The sequence below is a fragment of the Pinus tabuliformis genome, chromosome J (genome assembly GCF_031772625.1).
Source record: "Pinus tabuliformis cultivar Carrire ecotype Pingquan chromosome J, CPIR1, whole genome shotgun sequence".
Taxonomy (NCBI): domain Eukaryota; kingdom Viridiplantae; phylum Streptophyta; class Pinopsida; order Pinales; family Pinaceae; genus Pinus; species Pinus tabuliformis.
The window spans coordinates 5413118-5427417 of record NC_142295.1 but is presented as its reverse complement, the minus strand read 5'-3'; the positions used below and the strand labels follow the sequence as shown (position 1 = coordinate 5427417).

At 32.8% G+C, this 14300-nt stretch overlaps 1 long non-coding RNA gene across 1 annotated transcript in view; it reads left to right on the top strand.

The window, feature by feature from the left end:
- Positions 1 to 13966, top strand: part of LOC149225134 (uncharacterized) — a 169524-nt gene extending 155558 nt beyond the window's left edge. Inside the window, exons 2-3 of the long non-coding RNA XR_016246940.1 lie at positions 13311 to 13399; positions 13611 to 13966. This is a non-coding gene — a long non-coding RNA (uncharacterized LOC149225134). The remainder of the gene's footprint in view (positions 1 to 13310; positions 13400 to 13610) is intronic.
- The last annotated feature ends 334 nt before the right edge of the window (positions 13967 to 14300 follow it).

The following is a 14300-nucleotide window of genomic DNA, read 5'->3' as shown; positions in this document are numbered from 1 at the left end:
ATGTTAAAAAATAAAGTATGGTTTATTTTTGATAAATGATAATTCCATATGACTGACATTGAGCTATGTGATTCATTTCTATGTGATTCATTTCACTAGTTCCAATCCCACTTCTTCACCCCTGTGAGCATCACCCGATGCAATGAGTGCTAAGTGGACTGTTTGGTCTAAAATGCGGATGCAAATCAGAGTTCAATTAATGTCAACCCGGGAAAGTAAACTTAGAAGTACCACCTATAGGTCTAGAAAGATTTCTAATTTGTCTAAGATCTATTGGTTCTCTTACAAGAACACATTCGTCAAGATCTCTTCCAATAACTAAACAAACTATAGAGATTCCTAATTTGTCGGAGATCTTAAGGTTCCCTTACAAGAACACATGAATTTTAAGATTTCTTCCAACAACTAAACAAACTAGAGAGATTCCTAATTTGTCGGAGGTCTTAAGGTTCCCTTACAAGAACACATGAATTTTAAGATCTCTTCCAACAACTAAACAAACCTAGATCTAATAATTATCTGAGATCTTAAGGTTCCCTTACAAGAACACATGAATTTTAAGATCTCTTCCAATATTAGAATATCTAACAAGAACTTAAAAGCTGAAATGAAATAAAAACATAAATTAAATTATACCTAAAATAAGCATGCAAGTGAGGCCATGGGGGCCCTCCATAACTCCACAAGCACACCACTTCAAAGGAGACTGAAATGTAGAAGTAAGAAAATCAAAGTATGATTCTAGAAGTAAGAAAATCAAAGTATGATTCTTTATTTCAAAATCTCCGTCGTGATATACAAACCAACTCTAAGATTACAAACTCTAAGATTACAAATGGAAATCTAAATTACAAATGGTGGAGGAGATTGTACTCCTATTTATACAATGGGATGAGATAACAAACTCATAATGATGATCCACTAATCTCTCTTTAGTTCCATACATCTCTCAGCCATCTAGACACATAACCCCTGACACATAACCCCCTTTTGTCCTTGATCTTCTCCATGAGATCATGATCTTCTCCATGAGGCTTATCTTATCAAATTCGAATTTGATCATTCAAAGCGACATAAAGGTGTCTTGGAAGCTTCCTTTGTACCTACACATGTCACAAAAACAATCCACTTTCCATATATGAAGTAAAATATATTATTTTCTAATATTTAATCAAGAATTTCTCTTAAAAATGCTTGAAAATAAATAATATTTGGAAGATATAAATGATACCCATTAATGATGAACAATAGGGAAAATGAAGTGACATGGTAGTGAATAATGAGTGATATAATGGAAGCATAGGTGAAAAATGTATGGTAATGAGTGATATTTGTATGACATTTTGAAGCCCAACACAAACTATTCAAAAATCATGAGAAATTAGTTAGTTATGACTACCTCTCATGGAAATGGTCATAGATGAATTATGTGATTCATTTCACTAGTTTCAATCCCACTTCTTCACCCCTGTGAGCATCACCCGATGCAATGAGTGCTAAGTGGACTATTCAAAAATCATGAGAAATTAGTCAGTTATGACTACCTCTCATGGAAATGGTCATAGATGAATTACTATTAGTCAGTTATGACTACCTCTCATGGAAATGGTCATAGATGAATTACTTTCTTAACGCAGTTGAATCCCAAAAACTGATATCTAATATAATGCACTGCGAAACACTGTCAATACTTAAATATAAAAAATCTTTATTTATTGTTAGAATTTGTAAATGTTAAAAAATAAAGTATGATTTAATTTTGATAAATGACAAAAAATGATATCTAATATAATGCACTGCGAAAGACCCTCGATACTTAAATATAAAAAATCTTTATTTATGGTTAGAATTTGTAAATGTTAAAAAAATAAAGCATGGTTTAATTTTGATAAATGACAAAAAATGATATCTAATATAATGCAATGCGAAAGACCCTCAATACTTAAATATAAAAAATCCCAAAAATGATATCTAATATAATGCACTCCGAAAGACCCTCAATACTTAAAATATAAAAAATCTTTATTTATGGTTAGAATTTGTAAATATTAAAAAATAAAGTATGGTTTAATTTTGATAAATGACAAAAAATGATATATAATATAATGCACTGTGAAAGACCCTCAATACTTAAAAAATAAAGTATGGTTTAATTTTGATAAATGATACTTAAAAAATAAAGTATGGTTTAATTTTGATAAATGATAATTCCATATGACTGACATTGAGCTCTCAAACTCCCTTTCAAAATAGTTTGAGGCATTGCATATTGCACTTTAGGAATATTAAAAATATAAAGGAATATAAAAATAAAGTATGGCTAGAATTTGTAAATGTTAAAAAATAAAGCATGGTTTAATTTTGATAAATGATAATTCCATATGACTAAGCTCTCAAACTCCCTTTCAAAATAGTCTAAGACATTGCATATTGCACTTCTTTAGGAATATTAAAAATATAAAGGAATACAAAAAATCTTTATTTATGGTTAGAATTTGTAAATGTTAAAAAATACAGCATGGTTTAATTTTGATAAATGATAATTCCATATACATTGAGCTCTCAAACTCCCTTTCAAAATAGTTTAAGACATTGCATATTGCACTTCTTTAGGAATATAAAAAATATAAAGCAATATAAAAATTCTTTATTTATGGTTAGAATTTGTAAATGTTAAAAAATAAAGTATGGTTTAATTTTGATAAATGATAATTCCATATCACTGAGCTCTCAAACTCCCTTTCAAAATAGTCTAAGACATTGCATATTGCACTTCTTTAGGAATATAAAAAATATAAAGGAATACAAAAAATCTTTATTTATGGTTAGAATTTGTAAATGTTAAAAAATAAAGTATGGTTTAATTTTGATAAATGATAATTCTATATCTCTGACATTGAGCTCTCAAACTCCCTTTCAAAGTAGTTTAAGACATTGCATATTGCACTTCTTTAGGAATATAAAAAATATAAAGGAATATAAAAAATCTTTATTTATGGTTAGAATTTGTAAATGTTAAAAAATAAAGTATAGTTTAATTTTGATAAATGATAATTCCATATCACTGAGCTCTCAAACTCCCTTTCAAAATAGTCTAAGCCATTGCATATTGCACTTCTTTAGGAATATACAAAATATAAAAAATCTTTATTTATGGTTAGAATTTGTAAATGTTAAAAAATAAAGTATGGTTTAATTTTTAATTTTGATAAAGGACAATTCCAACTCCCTTTCAAAATAGTCTAAGACATTGCATATTGCACTTCTTTAGGAATATACAAAATATAAAAAATCTTTATTTATGGTTAGAATTTGTAAATGTTAAAAAATAAAGTATGGTTTAATTTTTAATTTTGATAAATGATAATTCCATATCACTGAGCTCTCAAACTCCCTTTCAAAATAGTCTAAGGCATTGCATATTGCACTTCTTTAGGAATATAAAAAATATAAAAAATCTTTATTTATGGTTAGAATTTGTAAATGTTAAAAAATAAAGTATGGTTTAATTTTGATAAATGATAATAAACTCGAAGTGTCCTTTCAAAATAGTCTAAGACATTACATATTGCACTTCTTTAGGAATATAAAAAGTCTTTATTTATGGTTAGAATTTGTAAATGTTAAAAAATAAAATATGGTTTAATTTTGATAAATGATAATTTTATATCACTGGCATTGAGCTCAAACTCCCTTTCAAAATAGTCCAAGACATTACATATTACACTTTAGGAATATAAAAAATATAAAGGAATATAAAAATTCTTTATTTATGATTAGAATTTGTAAATGTTAAAAAATAAAGTATGATTTAATTTTGATAAATGATAATTCCATATGACTGACATTGAGCTCAAACTCCCTTTCAAAATAGTCTAAGACATTGCATATTGCACTTCTTTAGGAATATAAAAAATATAAAGAAATATGAAAATCTTTATTTATGATTAGAATTTGTAAATGTTAAAAAATAAAGTATGATTTAATTTTGATAAATGATAATTCCATCTGAGCTCAAACTCCCTTTCAAAATAGTCTAAGACATTACATATTACACTTTAGGAATATAAAAAATATAAAGGAATATAAAAATTCTTTATTTATGATTAGAATTTGTAAATGTTAAAAAATAAAGTATGATTTAATTTTGATAAATGATAATTCCATATGACTGACATTGAGCTCAAACTCCCTTTCAAAACAGTCTAAGACATTGCATATTGCACTTCTTTAGGAATATAAAAAATATAAAGAAATATAAAAATCTTTATTTATGATTAGAATTTGCATATTGCACTTCTTTAGGAATATAAAAAATATAAAGAAATATAAAAATCTTTATTTATGATTAGAATTTGTAAATGTTAAAAAATAAAGTATGATTTAATTTTGATAAATGATAATTCCATCTGACATTGAGCTCAAACTCATGATGTCCTTTTAAAAGCCGTCCATTGCCTTTCCTTTATTTAGGAATGTAAAAATCTTTATTTATGTTTAGCATTTCTATATGGTAAAAATAAAGTGTAGCTTAATTGTTGATAAATAGTTTTAATATGAAGTTGTGAGAGAAGTTGGTTTATCCTTCTCTTAGAGTTATTTTATATAAGAGGCATTGATGGTTTATATAGGTATGAATACATTGAGCTCAAACTCCCTTTCAAAATAGTCTAAGACATTGCATATTGCACTTCTTTAGGAATATAAAAAATATAAAGAAATATAAAAATCTTTATTTATGATTAGAATTTGTAAATGTTAAAAAATAAAGTATGATTTAATTTTGATAAATGATAATTCCATCTGACATTGAGCTCAAACTCGTGATGTCTCAGCCCCGAGGGATAGCTCAAATGGTCGAGTTCCCGTTGATAGTACTCTCCCGGTTTGGGAGGTCACGGGGTCAAATCTCCTCGACGCCCTCGGGGTTAGGCCTGATGGCCGTGCTTCTCTACGTGGACGTAGCGGCCCACCTCCGGTGCCCCGTGAACCACATCGAAAAAAAAAAAAAAAAAAAAAAACTCGTGATGTCTCAAACTCGTGATGTCCTTTTAAAAGCCGTCCATTGCCTTTCCTTTATTTAGGAATGTAAAAATCTTTATTTATGTTTAGCATTTCTATACGGTAAAAATAAAGTGTAGCTTAATTATTGATAAATAGTTTTAATATGAAGTTGTGAGAGAAGTTGGTTTATCCTTCTCTTAGAGTTATTTTATATAAGAGGCATTGATGGTCTATATAGGTATGAATGCATAATGACTCGTGAGTAGGAATTATGCAATACTCTTTTGTAGAGAACATGCTTTATGTGTAGGTATGAATGTATAATGACTCGTGAGTAGGAATGATGCAATACTCTTTTGTAGAGAACATGCATTATTATTACACATAAAGCATGTAGATTTAAAGGTGTGTGATGAAGATCATCTATAATTATAAATACTTATGAGGCTGTTGTAATGTAGTTATAAATACTTATGTTATGTTTTTGTTGGTAATTGACAACTAATTAAATAAATTGGGTAAAATTGTATTAGTTATTGACAAGTTAGTTTCATAGCGAATCAACAGTTATGTAACTGAGGAGGCTCATATAAAACTGATGAATGCCCGAACTATTGTAATGGAGAACCATTTATTGATTGAATAGAAATTCCAATCCCTTGCCCCGTGGATGTTTCCTTGACACCCTGTCAGGGTTTTACCACGTAAATCTTGAGAGTTTTTTACTTGTGGTTGTATTAAGTTTCTTTTCCTTTCTTGTTTAGTAACCTCTTGTAACTACAAATGGTATCAGAGCAGTCGAGTTGAGTTTGGAGGCGAATGCTTGTGAAAAAAAACAAAAAAGGCTGTGTAAAACCCTGTGTGATTTTTTTTTGGAGGTGTGGTGAAAGAACCCGCATGATTGTGTGGCTTCTTTGGAGGCGTTTACAGTGAAGCCGGAGCTGCCACATCCGTCAAGGAAGCTCCTGCAGCCAGAGTAGAAGAGCTGCGTGCGTGTGACAACGAGACCTGCGTGTGGCAACATCTGTCGAGGAAGCAGCGTAGCGCGCCCCTGTCCAGAACCTATGTGGAGGCCCATTTCCGTTTGCTACCTATTGCAAACTGTCAAGGAGGGCTGCGTGCTGGTGGAGGAAGCCAAAGCCCGTGGAGCTATTGCTGGCCCAGAGACCCATTAAATACCTCTGCGTGCTGCTGGCTTAGAGACCCATCAAATACCTCTGCGTGCTGCTGGCCCAGAGACCCATCGAATACCTCTGCGTGTTGTGTGCTGCCAGAGCCGTCAATGAGGGCCTGTGTGTTGCCAGAGCCGTCAAGTAGGGCCTGCGTGCTGCGTGTTACCACTTTGCTCTCTGTGTGCTGACAGAGTCGTCAAGGAGGGCCTGCATGCTGCGTGTTACCACTTTGCTCTCTGTGTGCTGACAGAGTCGTCAAGGAGGGCCTGCGTGTGTTTGCTGGCTTGTAGCCTGTCGCCAAAGACCTCTACGTGTTGCAGCCGTCGAGGAGGGCCTGCGTTTGTTCGCTGGCTTGTCGAAGAACCTGCGAGGAGGGGCCGTTGCGGGCTTGTCCAGAGCCTGGCTTATTGAAGAGCTTGCCGCCAGGGGAATTCGATCAACATAAATAAGTCCGGGTATTTAGAAAAAAAAAACAACATAAATAAGAATTTGTTGCTGAGACGCTGATGAATTTGAAATTTTTGGGGTTTGAAGTAATTTTTTTTTTTTGGAAATTGAATTGTTTCATGTATATTTGAAGTAATCAATATGTGTAAAAGAAATTCTGGGAAATAAATCAGGTTTTTTTTTAAAAAAAGGGCAACAAAATTAAGTTTTTTTGTTGAAAAGAAAGAAACCCTAGTTGAAGACATAAATCAGGGTTTAAAAAAAAGGGCAGCAGAATTAAGTTTTTTTTGTTGAAAAGAAAGAAACCCTAGTTGCTAGTTGAAGGCAGATTGTGGAGAAATTCAACCCTAGAAGTAATAGTTTAGAAGCAAATTAGAAAGAAATGGTTAAAATGACGAATGCAAAGTTTGAGGTGGAGAAATTCACTGGCCAAAACAACTTTGCTCTTTGGAAACTAAAAGTTAGGGATTTGCTGGTGCAACAAGGGTTGCACAAAGCTTTGGACGGGGCAAATAAGAAACCTACTAACATGAAAGATTCGGACTGGGAGGACTTGGATGCCTGAGCTCTTAGTACCATCAGGTTATGCATGACGGATGAAGTTCTCTTCAACATTGTTAAAGAGAGTACAACTTCAGGCTTATGGGAAAACTGGAAAAACTATATATGACAAAGTCGTTAACAAATAGAATTTATTTCAAAAGACAATTGTACAGTCTTCGAATAAAGGAGGGTTCAAAAGCTGCAAAGCATTTAAATGTTTTTACTACACTTATATGCTAATTATCAGATATGGAAGTTAAAATTCAGGAAGAAGACAAAGCTATAACCTTGTTTTGTTCTCTGCGCGAGTCATGGGACCACTTCGTAACTTCAATCAGTTTGTGCATCACTGATTCTTTGAAATTTGAATCAGTTGTGGGAGCTCTCTTGTCTGAAGAAGTACGAAGGAAATCCAGTGCTGAAACAGTTGCACCAGAAGCCATGATAGCTAGAGGACGGTCAAAGGAAATAGGAGAAAAAACAAGGGGGTCTTCTAGATCTAAATCAAAGGAAAGAAGTGTAAGGAAAAATGTTGGCACTGCAACAAAATTGGACACCTTAAGAAAGACTGTTGGAAACAAAAAGAGTCTGATGACCCAAAGAAGGAAGCAAATCAGGTTGATCCAGGTATGACAGATGAAGTTTTATCTGCAGAAGAATTATGTATGATAGATGAAACTTTACTTGTATGTAATGTCTCTCAGGGTTTTGAAAGTTGGCTGTTAGACTCTGGTGCTTCTCATCACATGTGTCCACACAGAAATTGCTTTACTTCATATGAAGATGTAAATGGTAGTTCTGTGTTTATGGGTAATAATGTATCATGTCAGACTATTGGGATGGGAAATATCAAGATTAAAATGTATGATAACACGGTTAGAACATTAACTAGTGTTAGACATGTACCTAAATTGAAGAAAAATTTGATTTCTTTTGGAGTGTTGGATTCAGATGGTTATAAGTTTATAGGTCAACATGGAGTGCTGAAAGTCTCTAAAGGCGCCCTAGTTGTTATGAAAGTAGAAAAGGTCGGAAATCTTTACATATTCAAAGGAAGTACTCAGATCAGTGAAGCAGCGATTGTGTCAGAAAAAGAAGGTGGTACTCGCCTATGGCTTCAGCGATTGGGTCACATGAGTGAGAAAGGTCTTCAGGTACTGATGAAACGTAAATCATCTCCTGATCTGAAATCTTTGAAGTTGGATTTCTGTAAACATTGTGTGTATGGAAAACAATGTAAACAAAGATTTAAAACTAGAAATCATAATAGTAAAGATATTTTAGACTATATTCATTCTGATTTGTGGGGACCATCTCCTGTTGTATCATATGGAAGTTCTCTATATTTTTTTTAACGTTTATTGATGATTTCTCCCGTAAAGTTTGGGTCTTTATGCTGAAAAAGAAAGCTGATGTATTCAATATCTTTAAATAATTTAAATTAATGGTAGAGAAAAGAACAGGCAAACCAATTAAATGTTTAAGAACTGACAATGGTGGTGAATTTACTTCAATAGAATTTGAACAATACTGTAAGTGCTGTTTATACTCCTCAATGAAATGGTGTTGTTGAACGTATGAATCAAACTCCTATGGAAAGAGCTAGAAGTATGATCAGCAATGCTAACCTGCAAAAGGAGTTGTGGGCAAAAGCAGTATCCACTGCTTGTTATTTAGTTAACAGATCACCTTCAGTAGCAATTAAATGTAAAATTCCTGAAGAAGTTTGGTCAAGTCAGTCTTGTGATTATTCACATTTAAGGATATTTGGCTGTGATGCTTATGCTCTTATTCCTAAAAATCAGCATTCAAAATTAGAACCAAAATCGAAATGTTATGTCTTTGTTGGGTATGACTATGCGGTGAAAGGATACAGGTTGTGGGATCCTACATTGTGGAAGATAGTCATTAGTAGAGATGTAACATTTGATGAATCTTCTTTTTTAAAATCAAATGTTGAAAGAATTGAACAGGAACAGGTATTGCCAAATCAACAAATTCAGTTGGAGGCTAGACCTTTCAGTGACAGTCAAAAGGAAGAAGAAACTTTTGGAGAAAAAGGTGTTGAAGATACAAAGGAAGTTGTTGAAGTTTCTGAACTAGTTCAATAACCAGTCACTCTAAGAAGGTCTACAAGGGAAAGAAAAACTCCCAAAAGTTATGAAGATTCTGCTTCATCTTTTGCTTTGATCATTGAAGATGGGGAACCTTCTTGTTATCAAGAAGCAATAGATGATACAGATAGCGAAAAATGGAAAATGGCTATGGAAGAAGAAATGGATTCCTTAGCCAAGAACAATACCTAGGATCTTGTAGAACTTCCTGAAGGGAGAAGTGTTGTTGGATGCAAATGGGTCTTCAAACTGAAACGAAAAGTTGATGGAAGTATTGAAAGGTATAAGGCGAGATTGGTAGCAAAAGGGTATTCTCAGGTTGAAGGTATCGACTTTCATGAGATTTTTTCACTAGTTGTAAAACTTGTTTCTATTCGTACTGTGTTGGCACTAACTGCATTACTTAACCTTGAGTTAGAATAGTTAGATGTTAAAACAACTTTTCTACATGGTGATTTGAATGAAGAGTTATATATGGAACAACCAGAAGGTTTTGTACAAGGTCGTAGCAAAAGATTAGTTTGCAAGCTTAGGAAATCATTGTATGGTCTGACGCAGTCTCCCAGACAATGGTATAAAAAGTTTGACTCCTTCATGGTGAGCTAGAACTTTATTAGAAGTGAGTATGATCATTGTGTATATTTCAAGAGTTTCAATGGCATATTCATTATCTTAGCTTTGTATGTTGACGATATGCTTATCGCAAGCAAAAGCATGGAAGAGATCAACAGGTTAAAGGCTCAACTCTCTAGGACGTTTGATATGAAGGATCTTGGAGCAGCAAAACATATCTTGGGCATGGAGATACACAGAGATAGGAAAAATGGTAAGCTTTGGTTATCACAGCAGAAGTATGTGGAGAAAGTACTTGAAAAGTTCTGTATGAACAATGTGAAACCTGTTAATGCTCCATTAGCTTCCCATTTTAAGCTTTCTTCGGTTTTGAGTCCTAGAACTGATGAAGGGAAAAAATATATGTCTCATGTACCATATGCAAATGCTGTAGGCAACTTAATGTATGCGATGGTATCTACAAGACTTGACATTTCACATGCAGTTGGAGTTGTCAGTTCATGGCAAATCCAGGTGAAGAACATTGGCGAGCAGTGAAATGGGTGCTTCGATATCTAAGAGGCACAAGTGACTATTGCATCATCTTTAATGGTAGTGAAGGATCAATTTGCGAATATGTAGATGCTGATTATGCAGGTGATTTGGACAAAAGAAGATCTACTACAGGGTATGTCGTTACTCTTGCAGGTGGAGCAATTAGTTGGATGTCAAAGCTTCAAGAAACAGTTGCGTTGTCCACTACCGAAGCAGAATATATAGCTGCTTCAGATGCCAGTAAAGAAGCAATCCGGTTAAAGGGTCTACTTGATGAGATTGGAAGGATGCAGGAGAAGGTGAATGTACTTTGTGATAGTCAGAGTGCTATTCACTTGGCTACAAATCCTGCTTATCACAGCGGAGCCAAGCACATTGATGTAAGGTATCATTTTTTGAGACATGTGATTGATGGCGGAAAAGTAGCTCTTCAAAAGGTCCATACATGGGAGAATTGTGCAGACATATTCACAAAGCCAGTAACAATAGAGAAGCTGCGATGGTGTTTAGCTTCTCTTGGCTTGCAGAAGAGATGATGAATGGGCACGGGCAAGGGATTAGGAAAATTGTTGTCAAGGTGGAGTTTGTTGGTAATTGACAACTAATTAATGTAAATTTGGGTAAAATTGTATTAGTTATTGACAAGTTAGTTTCATACCGAATCAGCAATTATGTAATTGAGGAGGCTCATATAAAACTGATGAATGCCCGAACTATTGTAATGGAGAATCATTTATTGATTGAATAGAAATTCCAATCCCTTGCCCCGTGGATGTTTCCTTGACACCTTGTTAGGGTTTTACCACGTAAATCTTGAGTTTTTTACTTGTGTGGTTATATTCAGTTTCTTAACCTCTTGTAACTACAGTTTCTTTTTAATGATGCAATACTCTTTTGTAGAGAACATGCATTATTATTACACATACAACATGTAGATTTAAAGGTGTGATGAAGATCATCTATAACTATAAATACTTATGAGGTTGTTGTTGAGGTCATTGCATGTTTTGCGATAATTATTTTATTGAGGATAATGTTGCAAGCTTGATTTAAGAATGAGAATTTAAGTAAATTTCAACCTGCAAATCAAGTTGAATGTAGTTATAAATACTTTTGTCATGTTTCATGTTATAAATCATACATCTCTCGAAGTATTAGATTAGATGCATTAGAGCATATTGTTCCATTAGAAACCACATTATTAGATTTTAAGTAGTCCTCCCTTAGTTTTCAAATCATATGGGAGCAATGATGATTTTGGATTTTGATGTTCATTTTTGAATTGAATTTTGAATAGATTTCCTGCTTGTAAGTGTAAAAAGGTATAAAAAGGTACTTTTTGATTTCGAAGATCATTAGCAACAAACTTTTTCTATCTCACAACTTAGACTCTCAACATTCAAGATGGTAAATAAGTGCTCAAATCAAAATATATTTGATAGAGGCTTTGAAAGGATTGAATGTAGGTTAAGAAGTTCCTAAATTTCATTTATTGTGATAAATTCTTATGATTAATTACATCATGAATAATGCTCATGATTAATCATTACCTTCATAAATAGAAATATTGAGTGTCCATATTAAATCATATGGCTTTTAAAAGGTTTGAATCCTTGTTCTTGATTTTCTGGTCAGAAATTTGCATGTCACTTATGTTGAGTTGATTTTTGAGTTTTCTTTTAGAATACATTTCTTTTTTTTAATCACCCTGAACAAATAATTTAATGCAAATCTTAGCTCCGGATCTCTATCTCCCTTCAAAGCTCACGAGTAATAGTTGATGATTATTATAATTGTCCCATATGTGATGGCCTTAACCGAGTTAGTAAAATTGACCAGTTGGATAAAACCAATTAGAATCAGTAAAGTCGACTGGTCTGACAAAAATGTTTATAATCGATAAAATTGATTGGTCTGACAAAACATATTAGAATCAGTATAGTCGACCAGAAATTGTTTAGAATCAGTATAATTGACTGGTTAGACAAAACTGATTAGAATCAGTAAAATTGGCAAGTCAAACAAAACTATTGATCGGTTTGACTAGTTTTGTACTGGTCCACCTCCTCTTTTCCCCAAAAAGGAATTAACATTAAAAGCTCACAAAACTAAAACCCTACAATTACCCTAAAACCTATTTTTGAACTATTTATTAAAGCCCCTTTTTATTGTGAATGGACTTATCCTTGATGACTTGCAGCCACTTATATTTGTCATAGGGTATGGATATTGCTATTGGGCCTCCAAGGGCATCGATTCAAGATGTCTAGCAGACCTGTGCAAAAATTATAGAAGATCTAGTTTCAGTTGATTATGTAATTTGATTTGATTTTAGATTATAGTAGTTTGGACCCTGCAGGCCATTGAAAGCATCAATGTCAATGTATTTTATTCACATCTGTATTGCACTCCATGCCATTTTGCTATATTCACCCTTACAATGTAGACACATGAGAAAACTTTGCATATTTGGTGTTTAATGGTTTGGATTTACATATTTACCTGAAATATTTTTTTTAATCAAAATTTGAATATGTTATGTATTTTTGGGTCAACCAGTTTTGTGTTTGTTTTTACCGATTCCAGTTTGGTTCTGGTTTTTGAGGTTGACTAGTTTGAAACCAATAACATTGGTTACCATGTGCATTATTGAATATGTTTCTCAAGGTTAGTAACCACGGTAAGATAAATTTTGATATGATAAGTTTTTGTAAAGGATAGCGTGTATAGCTTCAGTTAAACGTACAAGGATAAGGAAAGACCATGAAAACTAGTAAAAGTAAATCTCTTAACAAAATGAGGCCAAGATGCATTCTCTGTCTTAAATTTATTCTTAATCTACCGTCTTCATCATTAATTTATGTGTTTTAGTTTCATTTCAAGTATCCCTGGTTAACTATGTACTCATTTCAATTTTGTACAGGGCATTTTACCAGTATATAGGACTTCAAACTAGAAGAAATTCAAGATGGTCAATCCTATCAAAGGATATAAAGGATTTTTGGTCACCTGGTAGGTTTCATTTCAACGTCTATTATTTGTTATTGCATTGCTTGGAATTAAGCTGTTTGTCTTTCTCACAACTAAAAAGGATTTTATCATTTGCAACATTCATGCCATCTTCCTCTTATAATTGCAAGTATCATGGATATATTATGAAGTTATTAGAATTAAAACATTTTCGTTTTTGCGTATCATAATATTGTTTTAAACATTTTTGTAGTGATATTCCAATGGCCCAGTTTCTTGTTAGTCTTCATGTTTCAAAGCCCGCCAGTCAACAATTCATCACACACGTTTTGGACACTACACACTTGTTTGTAAAGGATGATGCAGACAAGACAATTCTCTATGAGATCAATGAATATCGAAAGAGGACAACTTATGATAAACCCGAAAAACCGGAAAAGACAACCGAACAACACTAAAGCACTAGTTGGTCTCTTATCTTGGTGGGACATTTAGGATTCTATAGTGGTACCATGGCAACATAATTGAAAAAAGACCACTGGAAAATATGATACAATAAAGCTCACACATTCGCTTGTTTCTTATATTAAATGGAGATAGTAATTTGTTTTTCATATATGGTAAAATAAAGATCACACATTGGATTGAAAAAAGACTACTCGAAAATATGATACAGTAAAACTCACACATTGGCTTGTTTATTATATTAAATGGAGATAGTAATTTGTTTTTCATATATGGTAAAATAAAGATCACAGATTGGTTGGTAATTTTTTTTTTTTTTTTTTCATGTGTATATAAACTAAAAAGGATAACATAATAGAGCTTAAACTTTGGTTGGTCTCTTATTTTAATTAGAGAACAAATGGTTGAAAGGAACAAATTACATCAGAATAGAATATGATACAATAACTCACACATTGGCTTGTTTCTTATATTAAAT